Genomic DNA, 14501 nt, shown 5'->3' with positions numbered 1-14501 from the left:
ACACTGCCTTGTATTAAGCATTTAATGATGAATTGACTAAATGTCTGTTTTATCAGACTCACTTTGACTATATATGTTGTAGCAAGAGATTGTTTCTCGCTTACGGCCATACCAGCCTGGGTACGCCCGATCTCGTCTGATCTCGGAAGCTAAGCAGGGTCGGGCCTGGTTAGTACTTGGATGGGAGACCGCCTGGGAATACCAGGTGCTGTAAGCATTTTGTCCACGAGGGTGTGCCCCTGCACTATTTCATCAGCAACACTGCCTTGTAGTAAGCATTTAATGATGAATTGACTAAATGCAGCTTCCTGCCTTTTTAATAGGATCAAATTTCCTTGTGTTTTCAATTAGCATCTGCCTTGTATTTATAAGACAAACAAGAATATTGTTGCTGAATGCAGCTTGTGTGTGCTTTGTGCTCCTTTGCCCTGTTCAAATGATGAAAGGAAATAAAGTTTGTATTTTATCCAACTACCTGTGCTAAAAAGTGATGGGAACAGTGTTTGTAATTTCTTCTACTTTTTCAGTGACACAAAGTTCAAGCTGCTTATCTAATTGGTGAAAATGCAATGTCTGTTTATCACACTCACTTTGACTATATATGTTGTAGCAAGAGATTGTTTCTCGCTTACGGCCATACCAGCCTGGGTACGCCCGATCTCGTCTGATCTCGGAAGCTAAGCAGGGTCGGGCCTGGTTAGTACTTGGATGGGAGACCGCCTGGGAATACCAGGTGCTGTAAGCATTTTGTCCACGAGGGTGTGCTCTTGCACTATTTCATCAGCAACACTGCCTTGTAGTAAGCATTTAATGATGAATTGACTAAATGCTTCCTGCCTTTTTAATAATCAACTTTTTCAATTAGCATCTGCCTTGTATTTATAAGACAAACAAGAATATTGTGCTATGCATTGTGTGTGCTTTGTGCTCCTTTGCCCGTTCATATAAAAAAAGTTTGTTTTTATCCAACTACCTGTGCTAAAAAGTGATGGGAACAGTGTTTGTAATTTCTTCTACTTTTCATAACTTCAGCTGCTTATATTGTGAAATCAATGTCTGTTTATCACACTCACTTTGACTATATATGTTGTAGCAAGAGATTGTTTCTGCTTACGGCCATACCAGCCTGGGGGCGCTAATCCTTGATTGGAGAAGTGACGACAGGTGCGAGTAATTGAGCTGTGAGTGTTTGCTTGAGAGTGTTTGCTCGAGAGCTATTTTCGTTTCTTTTTGGATTTTGCAATATAATTTATTGTTTTTTCATTTGGATAGTTTTTAGTTTTGTTTAGTTTTCCCCCCTGCAGTTTTGCTGCCTGGGGGAGGTTTTTTCGCTTTCATTTTTGATTCACAATGACGGACAACATGGCAACGACAAACGGAACGGACAAAGACAACGAAAATGCGCAACGGAAGGAAAACGAAAAAGGAGGAATGAAATATGGAAAAGAATACACGGTGGCAATTGAGTTGGTGGGAGAAGATAAGGTGACGACGATGGAATTACTACGAGCAATTAAGGAGACGTGTGGAGAGGTGGTGGGATGCCGAATGAAAGGAGATAAGAAATATGAAATTACGATGAGAAACGGAAAAGGTAAAGAACGGCTAATGGACGGTATACGGATAAAGGACAACAAGATACTGGCGAGAGATGTGAATATTAATGAATTGGTGGTGTCTTTTATGAATCTACCGGTATATATAGAAGATAAAGTGATACTGGACAAGTTGAGAAGCTGGGGAGTAACGGCCGTATCGGAGATAAGGAGGAGAGTTTGGCCTGGAACGGAGGTGGTTGACGGAACAAGGTTCTGTAAAGTTAAATTTACGGAAAAAGTCACATCATTGCCATATTCCACAAAAATTGAGACGCTGGAAGGAGCTGAATACTTCAGGGTGATCCATGACAAGCAGGTCAGAGTTTGTCGATTGTGCATACAACCTGGGCACATAGTTAAAGATTGCCCTGAATTCAAGTGTTTCAAGTGCGGCAATCAAGGCCATTATGCGAGAGAGTGTGTCGGAGAGAAGGAAAGGAATGTTTGTGGTAGATGCAGAAAGAGATTGGCGGAATGCAACTGTGGAGAAGTTATGACTGAAGAGGGGAGTCAAGTACTATTCGAGGAAGCAGTTGTATCGTCGGAAGAAGGAGAAGAAGATGGAGGAGATGATGTGGTGGAAGGTGGAGAGACGGAGGAAGGAAGAAGGGAGAAGAAGGAAGACCAGAAGATTAACGAAATTGGGAGCAGCATGGATTCAGAAATAAGAAGATGGAGTTTTCAGGAGGAGGGGGAGTGGACTGGGGGGAAGCACGGGGGACTCACAGGTTTTAGGGGAAAGCACAGCACAAACAAGTACCTCGGGGGTGAAGAAATGGAGAGGGTTTTAAGTTTAATGACAATAACAGAGACGGGTATGAACACGGGGAGCACAACGACGACAATATATGAGACGGAGATGAACAACATTCCAGAAACGGCGATGAACACGGGGAGCACAACGACGACTACACATGAGACGGAGATGAACATTCCAGAAACGGCGGAGAACACGGGGAGCACAACGAACATTCCAGAATCGGCGATGAACACGGGGAGCACAACGGACGAGGGTGTAAAGAAGAAAAGTTGGCTGGATGAAATGGACTTGGAGGAGATATCGGACTCGGATGATGGGGAAAAGTTTGAAAGAATGAGAGGAGGATACAGGAAGAGGAAAGCAGCGGAGGGGGGAGAGAAAGGGTGGAAGAGGAAAGAAACTGGATAAAAGGTAGAGGATAATGAAATTATATTTTATAATTTTATTATTTATTAGTATGGTCACAATAATGTCGATAAATGCGAATGGGTTGAGAACAATAGGAAAATTTAATAGAATAGTACACATAAAGAATTCTGATATTTTATGTATTCAAGAGACGCACTGGGATAATATGTGTGTTTTAGAAGTACAGAAAATATGGAGGGATTTTATTTATGTAAACAATGGTAGGGGGAATTCATGTGGGGTTGCAATTTTAATAAGGAAGGATGTAGTAGAAAATGTGAAGAAGATATATAATGATAATAATGGGCGGATTTTAATTTTAGACTTTGAATATATGAGTAGGGTTTTTAGGATTATAAATATTTATGCGCCGAATAATGAAATAGAGAGAAGGAATTTATTTTTAGAATTAGCGAAATGGTGCAAGGGAAACTGTATTTTAGTTGGGGATTTTAATGTAAAAATGGATAGACTAGATATGACAAGGGGAGCTATTTTTAGAAGTGACGTATCTAGGGGGGTTTTAAGGAAGATGATGGTTGAAAACAATTTAATTGATATATGGAGGGAGGAGAATCCGAATAAGAGAGAATTTTCTAGAAGGCAGGTGGTTTTAGGGGAATTGAAACAGACACGGATAGATTTGGTTTTAGTAAACGAAGGGTTAAGGAATTTTATGAAGGATATTAAATATATTTTTACAACTTTTAGTGATCATGCTGGGTTAACATTTTCGGTGGGGTTAGATAAGGAAAGGAAAGGGGGGGAATATGGTGTATGAATGCAGGGTATCTAGGTGATGAGGAATACGGGAAACAACTTAAATCTTTGATAGAAGATGAAATGGAGGATAAGCAAAAAGGGAATGATAAGTGCAAGTGGTGGGAAAATGTTAAAGAAAAAATAAAAGTTTTTAGTATTAGATATGCAAGGAAGAAGAGGAGTAGGATGACAAGAGCAGAAAATTATTTAAGAACAAAATTGAATGAAGAAATGAAGAAATGTGATAGTGATCCTGATTATACTATTGAAAAGTTTTTAGATTTAAAAGAAAAATTGAGCAAATGTGAAATAGATAAGTGTAAGGGTGCAATTATAAGAAGTAGGGCAAAATATGTTTTAGAAGGGGAGAAATGTACGTCGTTTTTTCTTGGTTTAGAGAAAACTAAACAGATGAAATCATATATTAGTGAGATTGAAAATGTAAAGGGTGAAGTGGTAATTGATTATGTTGAAATATTAGAAACTGTACAGAATTTTTATAAGGATTTATTTAAGAAAGGGGAGGTGGAGGAGGGGTGTGTAAAAGAGATTTTAAGTAGTGTGGATGTGCAAATTGGTGTTGAAGATAAGCAAATGTGTGATAGGAAGATAACAATGGATGAAGTGAAAGATGCAATTAAGGGTTTACAAATAAATAAAAGTCCTGGAGTAGATGGACTAATTGCAGAGTTTTATAAAATGTATGAAAGTATTTTAGCACCTATTTTATTAGAAGTATATCAATATATGGAAGACAATGATACTGTTTCAGATTCCATGGTGACAGGGCTGATATCGATTTTATATAAAAATAAGGGGAGCAAACTGAAACTAGAAAATTATAGGCCAATTAGTTTATTAAACTCAGATTATAAGATTTTAGCTAAGATACTGGCAAATAGGATGAAGATGGTTTTAAATGATATTATAGCACCTACACAAAATTATAGTGTGCCTGGAAGAGATATAGCAGATACCATAACTACACTTAGAGATGTGATAAATAAAATGAATAGCGACAAGATGGGGGGGATTGTTTTAAGTATAGATTTTAATAAAGCTTTTGACAGGGTGGAACATGATTTTATGTTTAGGGTACTGGAAAAGTATGGGTTTGGAAATGGTATTATAAGATGGATAAAATTATTATATAGAAAGGCTAAAAGTAGGGTTAAATGTAATGGGATTTTAACAGATTCTTTTATTCTTGAGAGATCAGTGAGACAGGGGTGCCCTTTATCAGCTTTATTGTTTGTTTTATCGGTAGAACCCTTAGCGGCATACCTTAAAAAAGATCATTTTATAAATTGTGTAGAGACTCCGCAAGGAGGTTTTAGTTTAATTCATCAATATGCAGACGATACCACAATTACAGTCAGAGATGAGGGAAGTGTTAAAAGGGTGATGGAGTGTTTTAAAGTATATGAGAAAGCCTCAGGAGCTAAAGTGAATATGGAGAAGTCAGTAATAATGTATGTTGGGAAGAATAATGAGGGGACTTTTCCTTTTAAGGTGGTAAATGATTATTTTAAGGTGTTAGGTGTGTTTTTAGGGGTGAAGGAACAAGAAGCTAGGGATCTGACATGGAGTGGGGTTATAAACAAAGTTAGGAAGGTAGTAAATATGTGGAGGGGGAGGGCTTTGAAATTAAAAGGGAAAGTAATTGTTGTAAATTCCTTGCTGATGTCAATTTTTATTCATGTCATGAACGTTTTAGATGTACCAGAATGGGTTTTATCTGAAATGAATACGATTTTAGTTGATTTTTTATGGGATGGGAAAGGAGCGAAAATTTCTTTTAAAACATTGATTGCAGGATATGAGGAGGGGGGGTTTGAAGTTGGTGGATTTAAATGTAAGGAAAAAAGCAATTAGAGTTAAAATGGTACGGAAATATTTATATGGTGAACTAGATTATGGATGGAAAAGATTTTTTAAGGAGTATTTGCAGGAGGTTGGGAGGATGGGGGACAATGGTTTATTGATGTGCATGAAAAAAGAAATGTTAAGTAATATACCATTGTTTTATAGAGAAGTGTTTGAAGCTTGGGGGGAGTTTTTACCAAATATTTATTATGAGTGTACCATTTTAGACAATATTTTAAATCAGCCAATTTTCTTAAATCCCAAGATACAATATAATAATAAGATGTTGTTTTGTAAATATTTTATGAGGGCTGGGATGAGACAGATTGGGGATATTTTATACGAGGTCATTCCAGGGTTTCTTACTGTACAAGCGATCTATGATAATGTTTGTGAAGTAGAAGATGAAATAAGTAAAACTACAATAGAAAATATGTATAAGAGAATTTTAGGGTGTATTCCTGAAGAATGGGTGCTTTTAATAAATACAGAGGTGGTTGAGAGAGCTAAGGGTTTACCGGTTTTATATTATGAAAGTAATGGGGAGAAACATGTTTTATCAGGTTTGAAAGTTAAAAAGATTTATGAAAAATGTATTTTAAGAGAGATAAAAGCTCCTGCTTCAGAAAAAGTGTGGTCTAGGGTATTTGTAAATATAGATGTAAAATCAATATGGAAGAATGTCAATGTCAAATATAATTCTATAGAATGTGAAGATAATGATTTTAAATTGAAACATAATAGGATTTTTACGAACGTGGTTTTACATCAAATAAATAGAGACATTAAAAGAGAATGTGATATTTGTGGTACGGAGGTGGAAAATTTTATGCACTTTTTTATTGAATGTAGTAGATTACAAGGGTTTCATGAGTTTATAAAGGGGCTTTTAGAACAACATTGGGGAGAAGATATTGTAAATGGGGTTGAGTGGAGGAGGTTGTTTCTATTTGGTATAAATGGAAAAAGCAAAGTTTTTAATATTAATTTGATGAATTTTGTTCTTAGCCATGCTAGATACGCTGTAAGACAAAGAAGGAATTTAGGACATTATGAAGGGAAAATTGTGAGTGTGGAGGTTTTATTTAAAAGTATTTTAGAGAAAGATATTGAACTAATATATAAATATGGAGGATGTAATTTTGAAAAACTGTTTGTGTGGGGGAGCACTTTTATCGAAATTGATCAAAATGGAAAACTTGCTTTTAATTATTAATTGGTTTTAGTGGATGATTGTGTTTTTTAATTGGTTTTATTTTCTTTTCTTTTTTGATTTTGTAAAAGGATGAATTGTTCATCCTTTTTATTATTATTGTTTGAATATTGTAAATATTATGTGTTTTTTCATAATAAAAGATAAAAAAAAGGTACGCCCGATCTCGTCTGATCTCGGAAGCTAAGCAGGGTCGGGCCTGGTTAGTACTTGGATGGGAGACCGCCTGGGAATACCAGGTGCTGTAAGCATTTTGTCCACGAGGGTGTGCTCTTGCACTATTTCATCAGCAACACTGCCTTGTAGTAAGCATTTAATGATGAATTGACTAAATGCAGCTTCCTGCCTTTTTAATAGGATCAAATTTCCTTGTGTTTTCAATTAGCATCTGCCTTGTATTTATAAGACAAACAAGAATATTGTTGCTGAATGCAGCTTGTGTGTGCTTTGTGCTCCTTTGCCCTGTTCAAATGATGAAAGGAAATAAAGTTTGTATTTTATCCAACTACCTGTGCTAAAAAGTGATGGGAACAGTGTTTGTAATTTCTTCTACTTTTTCAGTGACACAAAGTTCAAGCTGCTTATCTAATTGGTGGAAATGCAATGTCTGTTTATCACACTCACTTTGACTATATATGTTGTAGCAAGAGATTGTTTCTCGCTTACGGCCATACCAGCCTGGGTACGCCCGATCTCGTCTGATCTCGGAAGCTAAGCAGGGTCGGGCCTGGTTAGTACTTGGATGGGAGACCGCCTGGGAATACCAGGTGCTGTAAGCATTTTGTCCACGAGGGTGTGCTCTTGCACTATTTCATCAGCAACACTGCCTTGTATTAAGCATTTAATGATGAATTGACTAAATGTCTGTTTTATCAGACTCACTTTGACTATATATGTTGTAGCAAGAGATTGTTTCTCGCTTACGGCCATACCAGCCTGGGTACGCCCGATCTCGTCTGATCTCGGAAGCTAAGCAGGGTCGGGCCTGGTTAGTACTTGGATGGGAGACCGCCTGGGAATACCAGGTGCTGTAAGCATTTTGTCCACGAGGGTGTGCTCTTGCACTATTTCATCAGCAACACTGCCTTGTAGTAAGCATTTAATGATGAATTGACTAAATGCAGCTTCCTGCCTTTTTAATAGGATCAAATTTCCTTGTGTTTTCAATTAGCATCTGCCTTGTATTTATAAGACAAACAAGAATATTGTTGCTGAATGCAGCTTGTGTGTGCTTTGTGCTCCTTTGCCCTGTTCAAATGATGAAAGGAAATAAAGTTTGTATTTTATCCAACTACCTGTGCTAAAAAGTGATGGGAACAGTGTTTGTAATTTCTTCTACTTTTTCAGTGACACAAAGTTCAAGCTGCTTATCTAATTGGTGAAAATGCAATGTCTGTTTATCACACTCACTTTGACTATATATGTTGTAGCAAGAGATTGTTTCTCGCTTACGGCCATACCAGCCTGGGTACTCCCGATCTCGTCTGATCTCGGAAGCTAAGCAGGGTTGGGCCTGGTTAGTACTTGGATGGGAGACCGCCTGGGAATACCAGGTGCTGTAAGCATTTTGTCCACGAGGGTGTGCTCTTGCACTATTTCATCAGCAACACTGCCTTGTAGTAAGCATTTAATGATGAATTGACTAAATGTCTGTTTTATCAGACTCACTTTGACTATATATGTTGTAGCAAGAGATTGTTTCTCGCTTACGGCCATATCAGCCTGGGTACGCCCGATCTCGTCTGATCTCGGAAGCTAAGCAGGGTCGGGCCTGGTTAGTACTTGGATGGGAGACCGCCTGGGAATACCAGGTGCTGTAAGCATTTTGTCCACGAGGGTGTGCTCTTGCACTATTTCATCAGCAACACTGCCTTGTATTAAGCATTTAATGATGAATTGACTAAATGTCTGTTTTATCAGACTCACTTTGACTATATATGTTGTAGCAAGAGATTGTTTCTCGCTTACGGCCATACCAGCCTGGGTACGCCCGATCTCGTCTGATCTCGGAAGCTAAGCAGGGTCGGGCCTGGTTAGTACTTGGATGGGAGACCGCCTGGGAATACCAGGTGCTGTAAGCATTTTGTCCACGAGGGTGTGCTCTTGCACTATTTCATCAGCAACACTGCCTTGTAGTAAGCATTTAATGATGAATTGACTAAATGCAGCTTCCTGCCTTTTTAATAGGATCAAATTTCCTTGTGTTTTCAATTAGCATCTGCCTTGTATTTATAAGACAAACAAGAATATTGTTGCTGAATGCAGCTTGTGTGTGCTTTGTGCTCCTTTGCCCTGTTCAAATGATGAAAGGAAATAAAGTTTGTATTTTATCCAACTACCTGTGCTAAAAAGTGATGGGAACAGTGTTTGTAATTTCTTCTACTTTTTCAGTGACACAAAGTTCAAGCTGCTTATCTAATTGGTGAAAATGCAATGTCTGTTTATCACACTCACTTTGACTATATATGTTGTAGCAAGAGATTGTTTCTCGCTTACGGCCATACCAGCCTGGGTACTCCCGATCTCGTCTGATCTCGGAAGCTAAGAAGGGTCGGGCCTGGTTAGTACTTGGATGGGAGACCGCCTGGGAATACCAGGTGCTGTAAGCATTTTGTCCACGAGGGTGTGCTCTTGCACTATTTCATCAGCAACACTGCCTTGTAGTAAGCATTTAATGATGAATTGACTAAATGCAGCTTCCTGCCTTTTTAATAGGATCAAATTTCCTTGTGTTTTCAATTAGCATCTGCCTTGTATTTATAAGACAAACAAGAATATTGTTGCTGAATGCAGCTTGTGTGTGCTTTGTGCTCCTTTGCCCTGTTCAATTGATGAAAGGAAATAAAGTTTGTATTTTATCCAACTACCTGTGCTAAAAAGTGATGGGAACAGTGTTTGTAATTTCTTCTACTTTTTCAGTGACACAAAGTTCAAGCTGCTTATCTAATTGGTGAAAATGCAATGTCTGTTTATCACACTCACTTTGACTATATATGTTGTAGCAAGAGATTGTTTCTCGCTTACGGCCATACCAGCCTGGGTACGCCCGATCTCGTCTGATCTCGGAAGCTAAGCAGGGTCGGGCCTGGTTAGTACTTGGATGGGAGACCGCCTGGGAATACCAGGTGCTGTAAGCATTTTGTCCACGAGGGTGTGCTCTTGCACTATTTCATCAGCAACACTGCCTTGTAGTAAGCATTTAATGATGAATTGACTAAATGTCTGTTTTATCAGACTCACTTTGACTATATATGTTGTAGCAAGAGATTGTTTCTCGCTTACGGCCATACCAGCCTGGGTACGCCCGATCTCGTCTGATCTCGGAAGCTAAGCAGGGTCGGGCCTGGTTAGTACTTGGATGGGAGACCGCCTGGGAATACCAGGTGCTGTAAGCATTTTGTCCACGAGGGTGTGCTCTTGCACTATTTCATCAGCAACACTGCCTTGTAGTAAGCATTTAATGATGAATTGACTAAATGCAGCTTCCTGCCTTTTTAATAGGATCAAATTTCCTTGTGTTTTCAATTAGCATCTGCCTTGTATTTATAAGACAAACAAGAATATTGTTGCTGAATGCAGCTTGTGTGTGCTTTGTGCTCCTTTGCCCTGTTCAAATGATGAAAGGAAATAAAGTTTGTATTTTATCCAACTACCTGTGCTAAAAAGTGATGGGAACAGTGTTTGTAATTTCTTCTACTTTTTCAGTGACACAAAGTTCAAGCTGCTTATCTAATTGGTGAAAATGCAATGTCTGTTTATCACACTCACTTTGACTATATATGTTGTAGCAAGAGATTGTTTCTAGCTTACGGCCATACCAGCCTGGGTACTCCCGATCTCGTCTGATCTCGGAAGCTAAGAAGGGTCGGGCCTGGTTAGTACTTGGATGGGAGACCGCCTGGGAATACCAGGTGCTGTAAGCATTTTGTCCACGAGGGTGTGCTCTTGCACTATTTCATCAGCAACACTGCCTTGTAGTAAGCATTTAATGATGAATTGACTAAATGCAGCTTCCTGCCTTTTTAATAGGATCAAATTTCCTTGTGTTTTCAATTAGCATCTGCCTTGTATTTATAAGACAAACAAGAATATTGTTGCTGAATGCAGCTTGTGTGTGCTTTGTGCTCCTTTGCCCTGTTCAAATGATGAAAGGAAATAAAGTTTGTATTTTATCCAACTACCTGTGCTAAAAAGTGATGGGAACAGTGTTTGTAATTTCTTCTACTTTTTCAGTGACACAAAGTTCAAGCTGCTTATCTAATTGGTGAAAATGCAATGTCTGTTTATCACACTCACTTTGACTATATATGTTGTAGCAAGAGATTGTTTCTCGCTTACGGCCATACCAGCCTGGGTACGCCCGATCTCGTCTGATCTCGGAAGCTAAGCAGGGTCGGGCCTGGTTAGTACTTGGATGGGAGACCGCCTGGGAATACCAGGTGCTGTAAGCATTTTGTCCACGAGGGTGTGCTCTTGCACTATTTCATCAGCAACACTGCCTTGTAGTAAGCATTTAATGATGAATTGACTAAATGTCTGTTTTATCAGACTCACTTTGACTATATATGTTGTAGCAAGAGATTGTTTCTCGCTTACGGCCATACCAGCCTGGGTACGCCCGATCTCGTCTGATCTCGGAAGCTAAGCAGGGTCGGGCCTGGTTAGTACTTGGATGGGAGACCGCCTGGGAATACCAGGTGCTGTAAGCATTTTGTCCACGAGGGTGTGCCCTTGCACTATTTCATCAGCAACACTGCCTTGTAGTAAGCATTTAATGATGAATTGACTAAATGCAGCTTCCTGCCTTTTTAATAGGATCAAATTTCCTTGTGTTTTCAATTAGCATCTGCCTTGTATTTATAAGACAAACAAGAATATTGTTGCTGAATGCAGCTTGTGTGTGCTTTGTGCTCCTTTGCCCTGTTCAAATGATGAAAGGAAATAAAGTTTGTATTTTATCCAACTACCTGTGCTAAAAAGTGATGGGAACAGTGTTTGTAATTTCTTCTACTTTTTCAGTGACACAAAGTTCAAGCTGCTTATCTAATTGGTGAAAATGCAATGTCTGTTTATCACACTCACTTTGACTATATATGTTGTAGCAAGAGATTGTTTCTCGCTTACGGCCATACCAGCCTGGGTACGCCCGATCTCGTCTGATCTCGGAAGCTAAGCAGGGTCGGGCCTGGTTAGTACTTGGATGGGAGACCGCCTGGGAATACCAGGTGCTGTAAGCATTTTGTCCACGAGGGTGTGCTCTTGCACTATTTCATCAGCAACACTGCCTTGTATTAAGCATTTAATGATGAATTGACTAAATGTCTGTTTTATCAGACTCACTTTGACTATATATGTTGTAGCAAGAGATTGTTTCTCGCTTACGGCCATACCAGCCTGGGTACGCCCGATCTCGTCTGATCTCGGAAGCTAAGCAGGGTCGGGCCTGGTTAGTACTTGGATGGGAGACCGCCTGGGAATACCAGGTGCTGTAAGCATTTTGTCCACGAGGGTGTGCCCTTGCACTATTTCATCAGCAACACTGCCTTGTAGTAAGCATTTAATGATGAATTGACTAAATGCAGCTTCCTGCCTTTTTAATAGGATCAAATTTCCTTGTGTTTTCAATTAGCATCTGCCTTGTATTTATAAGACAAACAAGAATATTGTTGCTGAATGCAGCTTGTGTGTGCTTTGTGCTCCTTTGCCCTGTTCAAATGATGAAAGGAAATAAAGTTTGTATTTTATCCAACTACCTGTGCTAAAAAGTGATGGGAACAGTGTTTGTAATTTCTTCTACTTTTTCAGTGACACAAAGTTCAAGCTGCTTATCTAATTGGTGAAAATGCAATGTCTGTTTATCACACTCACTTTGACTATATATGTTGTAGCAAGAGATTGTTTCTAGCTTACGGCCATACCAGCCTGGGTACGCCCGATCTCGTCTGATCTCGGAAGCTAAGCAGGGTCGGGCCTGGTTAGTACTTGGATGGGAGACCGCCTGGGAATACCAGGTGCTGTAAGCATTTTGTCCACGAGGGTGTGCTCTTGCACTATTTCATCAGCAACACTGCCTTGTAGTAAGCATTTAATGATGAATTGACTAAATGCAGCTTCCTGCCTTTTAATAGGATCAAATTTCCTTGTGTTTTCAATTAGCATCTGCCTTGTATTTATAAGACAAACAAGAATATTGTTGCTGAATGCAGCTTGTGTGTGCTTTGTGCTCCTTTGCCCTGTTCAAATGATGAAAGGAAATAAAGTTTGTTTTTATCCAACTACCTGTGCTAAAAAGTGATGGGAAGAGTGTTTGTAATTTCTTCTACTTTTTCAGTGACACAAAGTTCAAGCTGCTTATCTAATTGGTGAAAATGCTAATGTCTGTTTATCACACTCACTTTGACTATATATGTTGTAGCAAGAGATTGTTTCTCGCTTACGGCCATACCAGCCTGGGTACGCCCGATCTCGTCTGATCTCGGAAGCTAAGCAGGGTCGGGCCTGGTTAGTACTTGGATGGGAGACCGCCTGGGAATACCAGGTGCTGTAAGCATTTTGTCCACGAGGGTGTGCTCTTGCACTATTTCATCAGCAACACTGCCTTGTAGTAAGCATTTAATGATGAATTGACTAAATGCAGCTTCCTGCCTTTTTAATAGGATCAAATTTCCTTGTGTTTTCAATTAGCATCTGCCTTGTATTTATAAGACAAACAAGAATATTGTTGCTGAATGCAGCTTGTGTGTGCTTTGTGCTCCTTTGCCCTGTTCAAATGATGAAAGGAAATAAAGTTTGTATTTTATCCAACTACCTGTGCTAAAAAGTGATGGGAACAGTGTTTGTAATTTCTTCTACTTTTTCAGTGACACAAAGTTCAAGCTGCTTATCTAATTGGTGAAAATGCAATGTCTGTTTATCACACTCACTTTGACTATATATGTTGTAGCAAGAGATTGTTTCTAGCTTACGGCCATACCAGCCTGGGTACGCCCGATCTCGTCTGATCTCGGAAGCTAAGCAGGGTCGGGCCTGGTTAGTACTTGGATGGGAGACCGCCTGGGAATACCAGGTGCTGTAAGCATTTTGTCCACGAGGGTGTGCCCTTGCACTATTTCATCAGCAACACTGCCTTGTAGTAAGCATTTAATGATGAATTGACTAAATGCAGCTTCCTGCCTTTTTAATAGGATCAAATTTCCTTGTGTTTTCAATTAGCATCTGCCTTGTATTTATAAGACAAACAAGAATATTGTTGCTGAATGCAGCTTGTGTGTGCTTTGTGCTCCTTTGCCCTGTTCAAATGATGAAAGGAAATAAAGTTTGTATTTTATCCAACTACCTGTGCTAAAAAGTGATGGGAACAGTGTTTGTAATTTCTTCTACTTTTTCAGTGACACAAAGTTCAAGCTGCTTATCTAATTGGTGGAAATGCAATGTCTGTTTATCACACTCACTTTGACTATATATGTTGTAGCAAGAGATTTTTTCTCGCTTACGGCCATACCAGCCTGGGTACGCCCGATCTCGTCTGATCTCGGAAGCTAAGCAGGGTCGGGCCTGGTTAGTACTTGGATGGGAGACCGCCTGGGAATACCAGGTGCTGTAAGCATTTTGTCCACGAGGGTGTGCTCTTGCACTATTTCATCAGCAACACTGCCTTGTATTAAGCATTTAATGATGAATTGACTAAATGTCTGTTTTATCAGACTCACTTTGACTATATATGTTGTAGCAAGAGATTGTTTCTCGCTTACGGCCATACCAGCCTGGGTACGCCCGATCTCGTCTGATCTCGGAAGCTAAGCAGGGTCGGGCCTGGTTAGTACTTGGATGGGAGACCGCCTGGGAATACCAGGTGCTGTAAGCATTTTGTCCACGAGGGTGTGCCCTTGCACTA

At 39.5% G+C, this 14501-nt stretch overlaps 20 non-coding genes across 20 annotated transcripts; all 20 read left to right on the top strand.

Annotated features, from left to right (window-relative positions):
- Nucleotides 1-98: 98 nt before the first annotated feature.
- On the top strand, nucleotides 99-217 carry LOC123734764 (5S ribosomal RNA). The gene has a single exon (XR_006764949.1). It is a non-coding gene; the product is annotated as a 5S ribosomal RNA (ribosomal RNA).
- A 409-nt stretch (nucleotides 218-626) lies between these two features.
- LOC123734763 (5S ribosomal RNA) lies at nucleotides 627-745 on the top strand. Its single transcript, XR_006764948.1, has one exon. It is a non-coding gene; the product is annotated as a 5S ribosomal RNA (ribosomal RNA).
- Nucleotides 746-7267: 6522 nt separating this feature from the next.
- Nucleotides 7268-7386, top strand: LOC123734762 (5S ribosomal RNA). Its single transcript, XR_006764947.1, has one exon. It is a non-coding gene; the product is annotated as a 5S ribosomal RNA (ribosomal RNA).
- Nucleotides 7387-7525: 139 nt separating this feature from the next.
- LOC123734761 (5S ribosomal RNA) lies at nucleotides 7526-7644 on the top strand. The gene has a single exon (XR_006764946.1). It is a non-coding gene; the product is annotated as a 5S ribosomal RNA (ribosomal RNA).
- A 409-nt stretch (nucleotides 7645-8053) lies between these two features.
- LOC123734871 (5S ribosomal RNA) lies at nucleotides 8054-8172 on the top strand. The gene has a single exon (XR_006765056.1). It is a non-coding gene; the product is annotated as a 5S ribosomal RNA (ribosomal RNA).
- A 139-nt stretch (nucleotides 8173-8311) lies between these two features.
- LOC123734151 (5S ribosomal RNA) lies at nucleotides 8312-8430 on the top strand. Its single transcript, XR_006764451.1, has one exon. It is a non-coding gene; the product is annotated as a 5S ribosomal RNA (ribosomal RNA).
- A 139-nt stretch (nucleotides 8431-8569) lies between these two features.
- LOC123734759 (5S ribosomal RNA) lies at nucleotides 8570-8688 on the top strand. The gene has a single exon (XR_006764944.1). It is a non-coding gene; the product is annotated as a 5S ribosomal RNA (ribosomal RNA).
- A 409-nt stretch (nucleotides 8689-9097) lies between these two features.
- LOC123734293 (5S ribosomal RNA) lies at nucleotides 9098-9216 on the top strand. Its single transcript, XR_006764592.1, has one exon. It is a non-coding gene; the product is annotated as a 5S ribosomal RNA (ribosomal RNA).
- A 409-nt stretch (nucleotides 9217-9625) lies between these two features.
- Nucleotides 9626-9744, top strand: LOC123734758 (5S ribosomal RNA). The gene has a single exon (XR_006764943.1). It is a non-coding gene; the product is annotated as a 5S ribosomal RNA (ribosomal RNA).
- A 139-nt stretch (nucleotides 9745-9883) lies between these two features.
- LOC123734757 (5S ribosomal RNA) lies at nucleotides 9884-10002 on the top strand. The gene has a single exon (XR_006764942.1). It is a non-coding gene; the product is annotated as a 5S ribosomal RNA (ribosomal RNA).
- A 409-nt stretch (nucleotides 10003-10411) lies between these two features.
- On the top strand, nucleotides 10412-10530 carry LOC123734292 (5S ribosomal RNA). Its single transcript, XR_006764591.1, has one exon. It is a non-coding gene; the product is annotated as a 5S ribosomal RNA (ribosomal RNA).
- A 409-nt stretch (nucleotides 10531-10939) lies between these two features.
- Nucleotides 10940-11058, top strand: LOC123734756 (5S ribosomal RNA). Its single transcript, XR_006764941.1, has one exon. It is a non-coding gene; the product is annotated as a 5S ribosomal RNA (ribosomal RNA).
- A 139-nt stretch (nucleotides 11059-11197) lies between these two features.
- On the top strand, nucleotides 11198-11316 carry LOC123734755 (5S ribosomal RNA). The gene has a single exon (XR_006764940.1). It is a non-coding gene; the product is annotated as a 5S ribosomal RNA (ribosomal RNA).
- A 409-nt stretch (nucleotides 11317-11725) lies between these two features.
- Nucleotides 11726-11844, top strand: LOC123734753 (5S ribosomal RNA). The gene has a single exon (XR_006764938.1). It is a non-coding gene; the product is annotated as a 5S ribosomal RNA (ribosomal RNA).
- A 139-nt stretch (nucleotides 11845-11983) lies between these two features.
- LOC123734752 (5S ribosomal RNA) lies at nucleotides 11984-12102 on the top strand. Its single transcript, XR_006764937.1, has one exon. It is a non-coding gene; the product is annotated as a 5S ribosomal RNA (ribosomal RNA).
- A 409-nt stretch (nucleotides 12103-12511) lies between these two features.
- Nucleotides 12512-12630, top strand: LOC123734751 (5S ribosomal RNA). Its single transcript, XR_006764936.1, has one exon. It is a non-coding gene; the product is annotated as a 5S ribosomal RNA (ribosomal RNA).
- A 408-nt stretch (nucleotides 12631-13038) lies between these two features.
- LOC123734750 (5S ribosomal RNA) lies at nucleotides 13039-13157 on the top strand. The gene has a single exon (XR_006764935.1). It is a non-coding gene; the product is annotated as a 5S ribosomal RNA (ribosomal RNA).
- Nucleotides 13158-13566: 409 nt separating this feature from the next.
- On the top strand, nucleotides 13567-13685 carry LOC123734749 (5S ribosomal RNA). Its single transcript, XR_006764934.1, has one exon. It is a non-coding gene; the product is annotated as a 5S ribosomal RNA (ribosomal RNA).
- Nucleotides 13686-14094: 409 nt separating this feature from the next.
- LOC123734748 (5S ribosomal RNA) lies at nucleotides 14095-14213 on the top strand. Its single transcript, XR_006764933.1, has one exon. It is a non-coding gene; the product is annotated as a 5S ribosomal RNA (ribosomal RNA).
- Nucleotides 14214-14352: 139 nt separating this feature from the next.
- Nucleotides 14353-14471, top strand: LOC123734747 (5S ribosomal RNA). Its single transcript, XR_006764932.1, has one exon. It is a non-coding gene; the product is annotated as a 5S ribosomal RNA (ribosomal RNA).
- Nucleotides 14472-14501: the final 30 nt, after the last annotated feature.

This window comes from Salmo salar, unplaced genomic scaffold, assembly GCF_905237065.1.
Source record: "Salmo salar unplaced genomic scaffold, Ssal_v3.1, whole genome shotgun sequence".
Lineage (NCBI taxonomy): Eukaryota > Metazoa > Chordata > Actinopteri > Salmoniformes > Salmonidae > Salmo > Salmo salar.
Note: the sequence above shows the minus strand (reverse complement) of the source record. Positions and strands in the feature narration are given on the sequence as shown.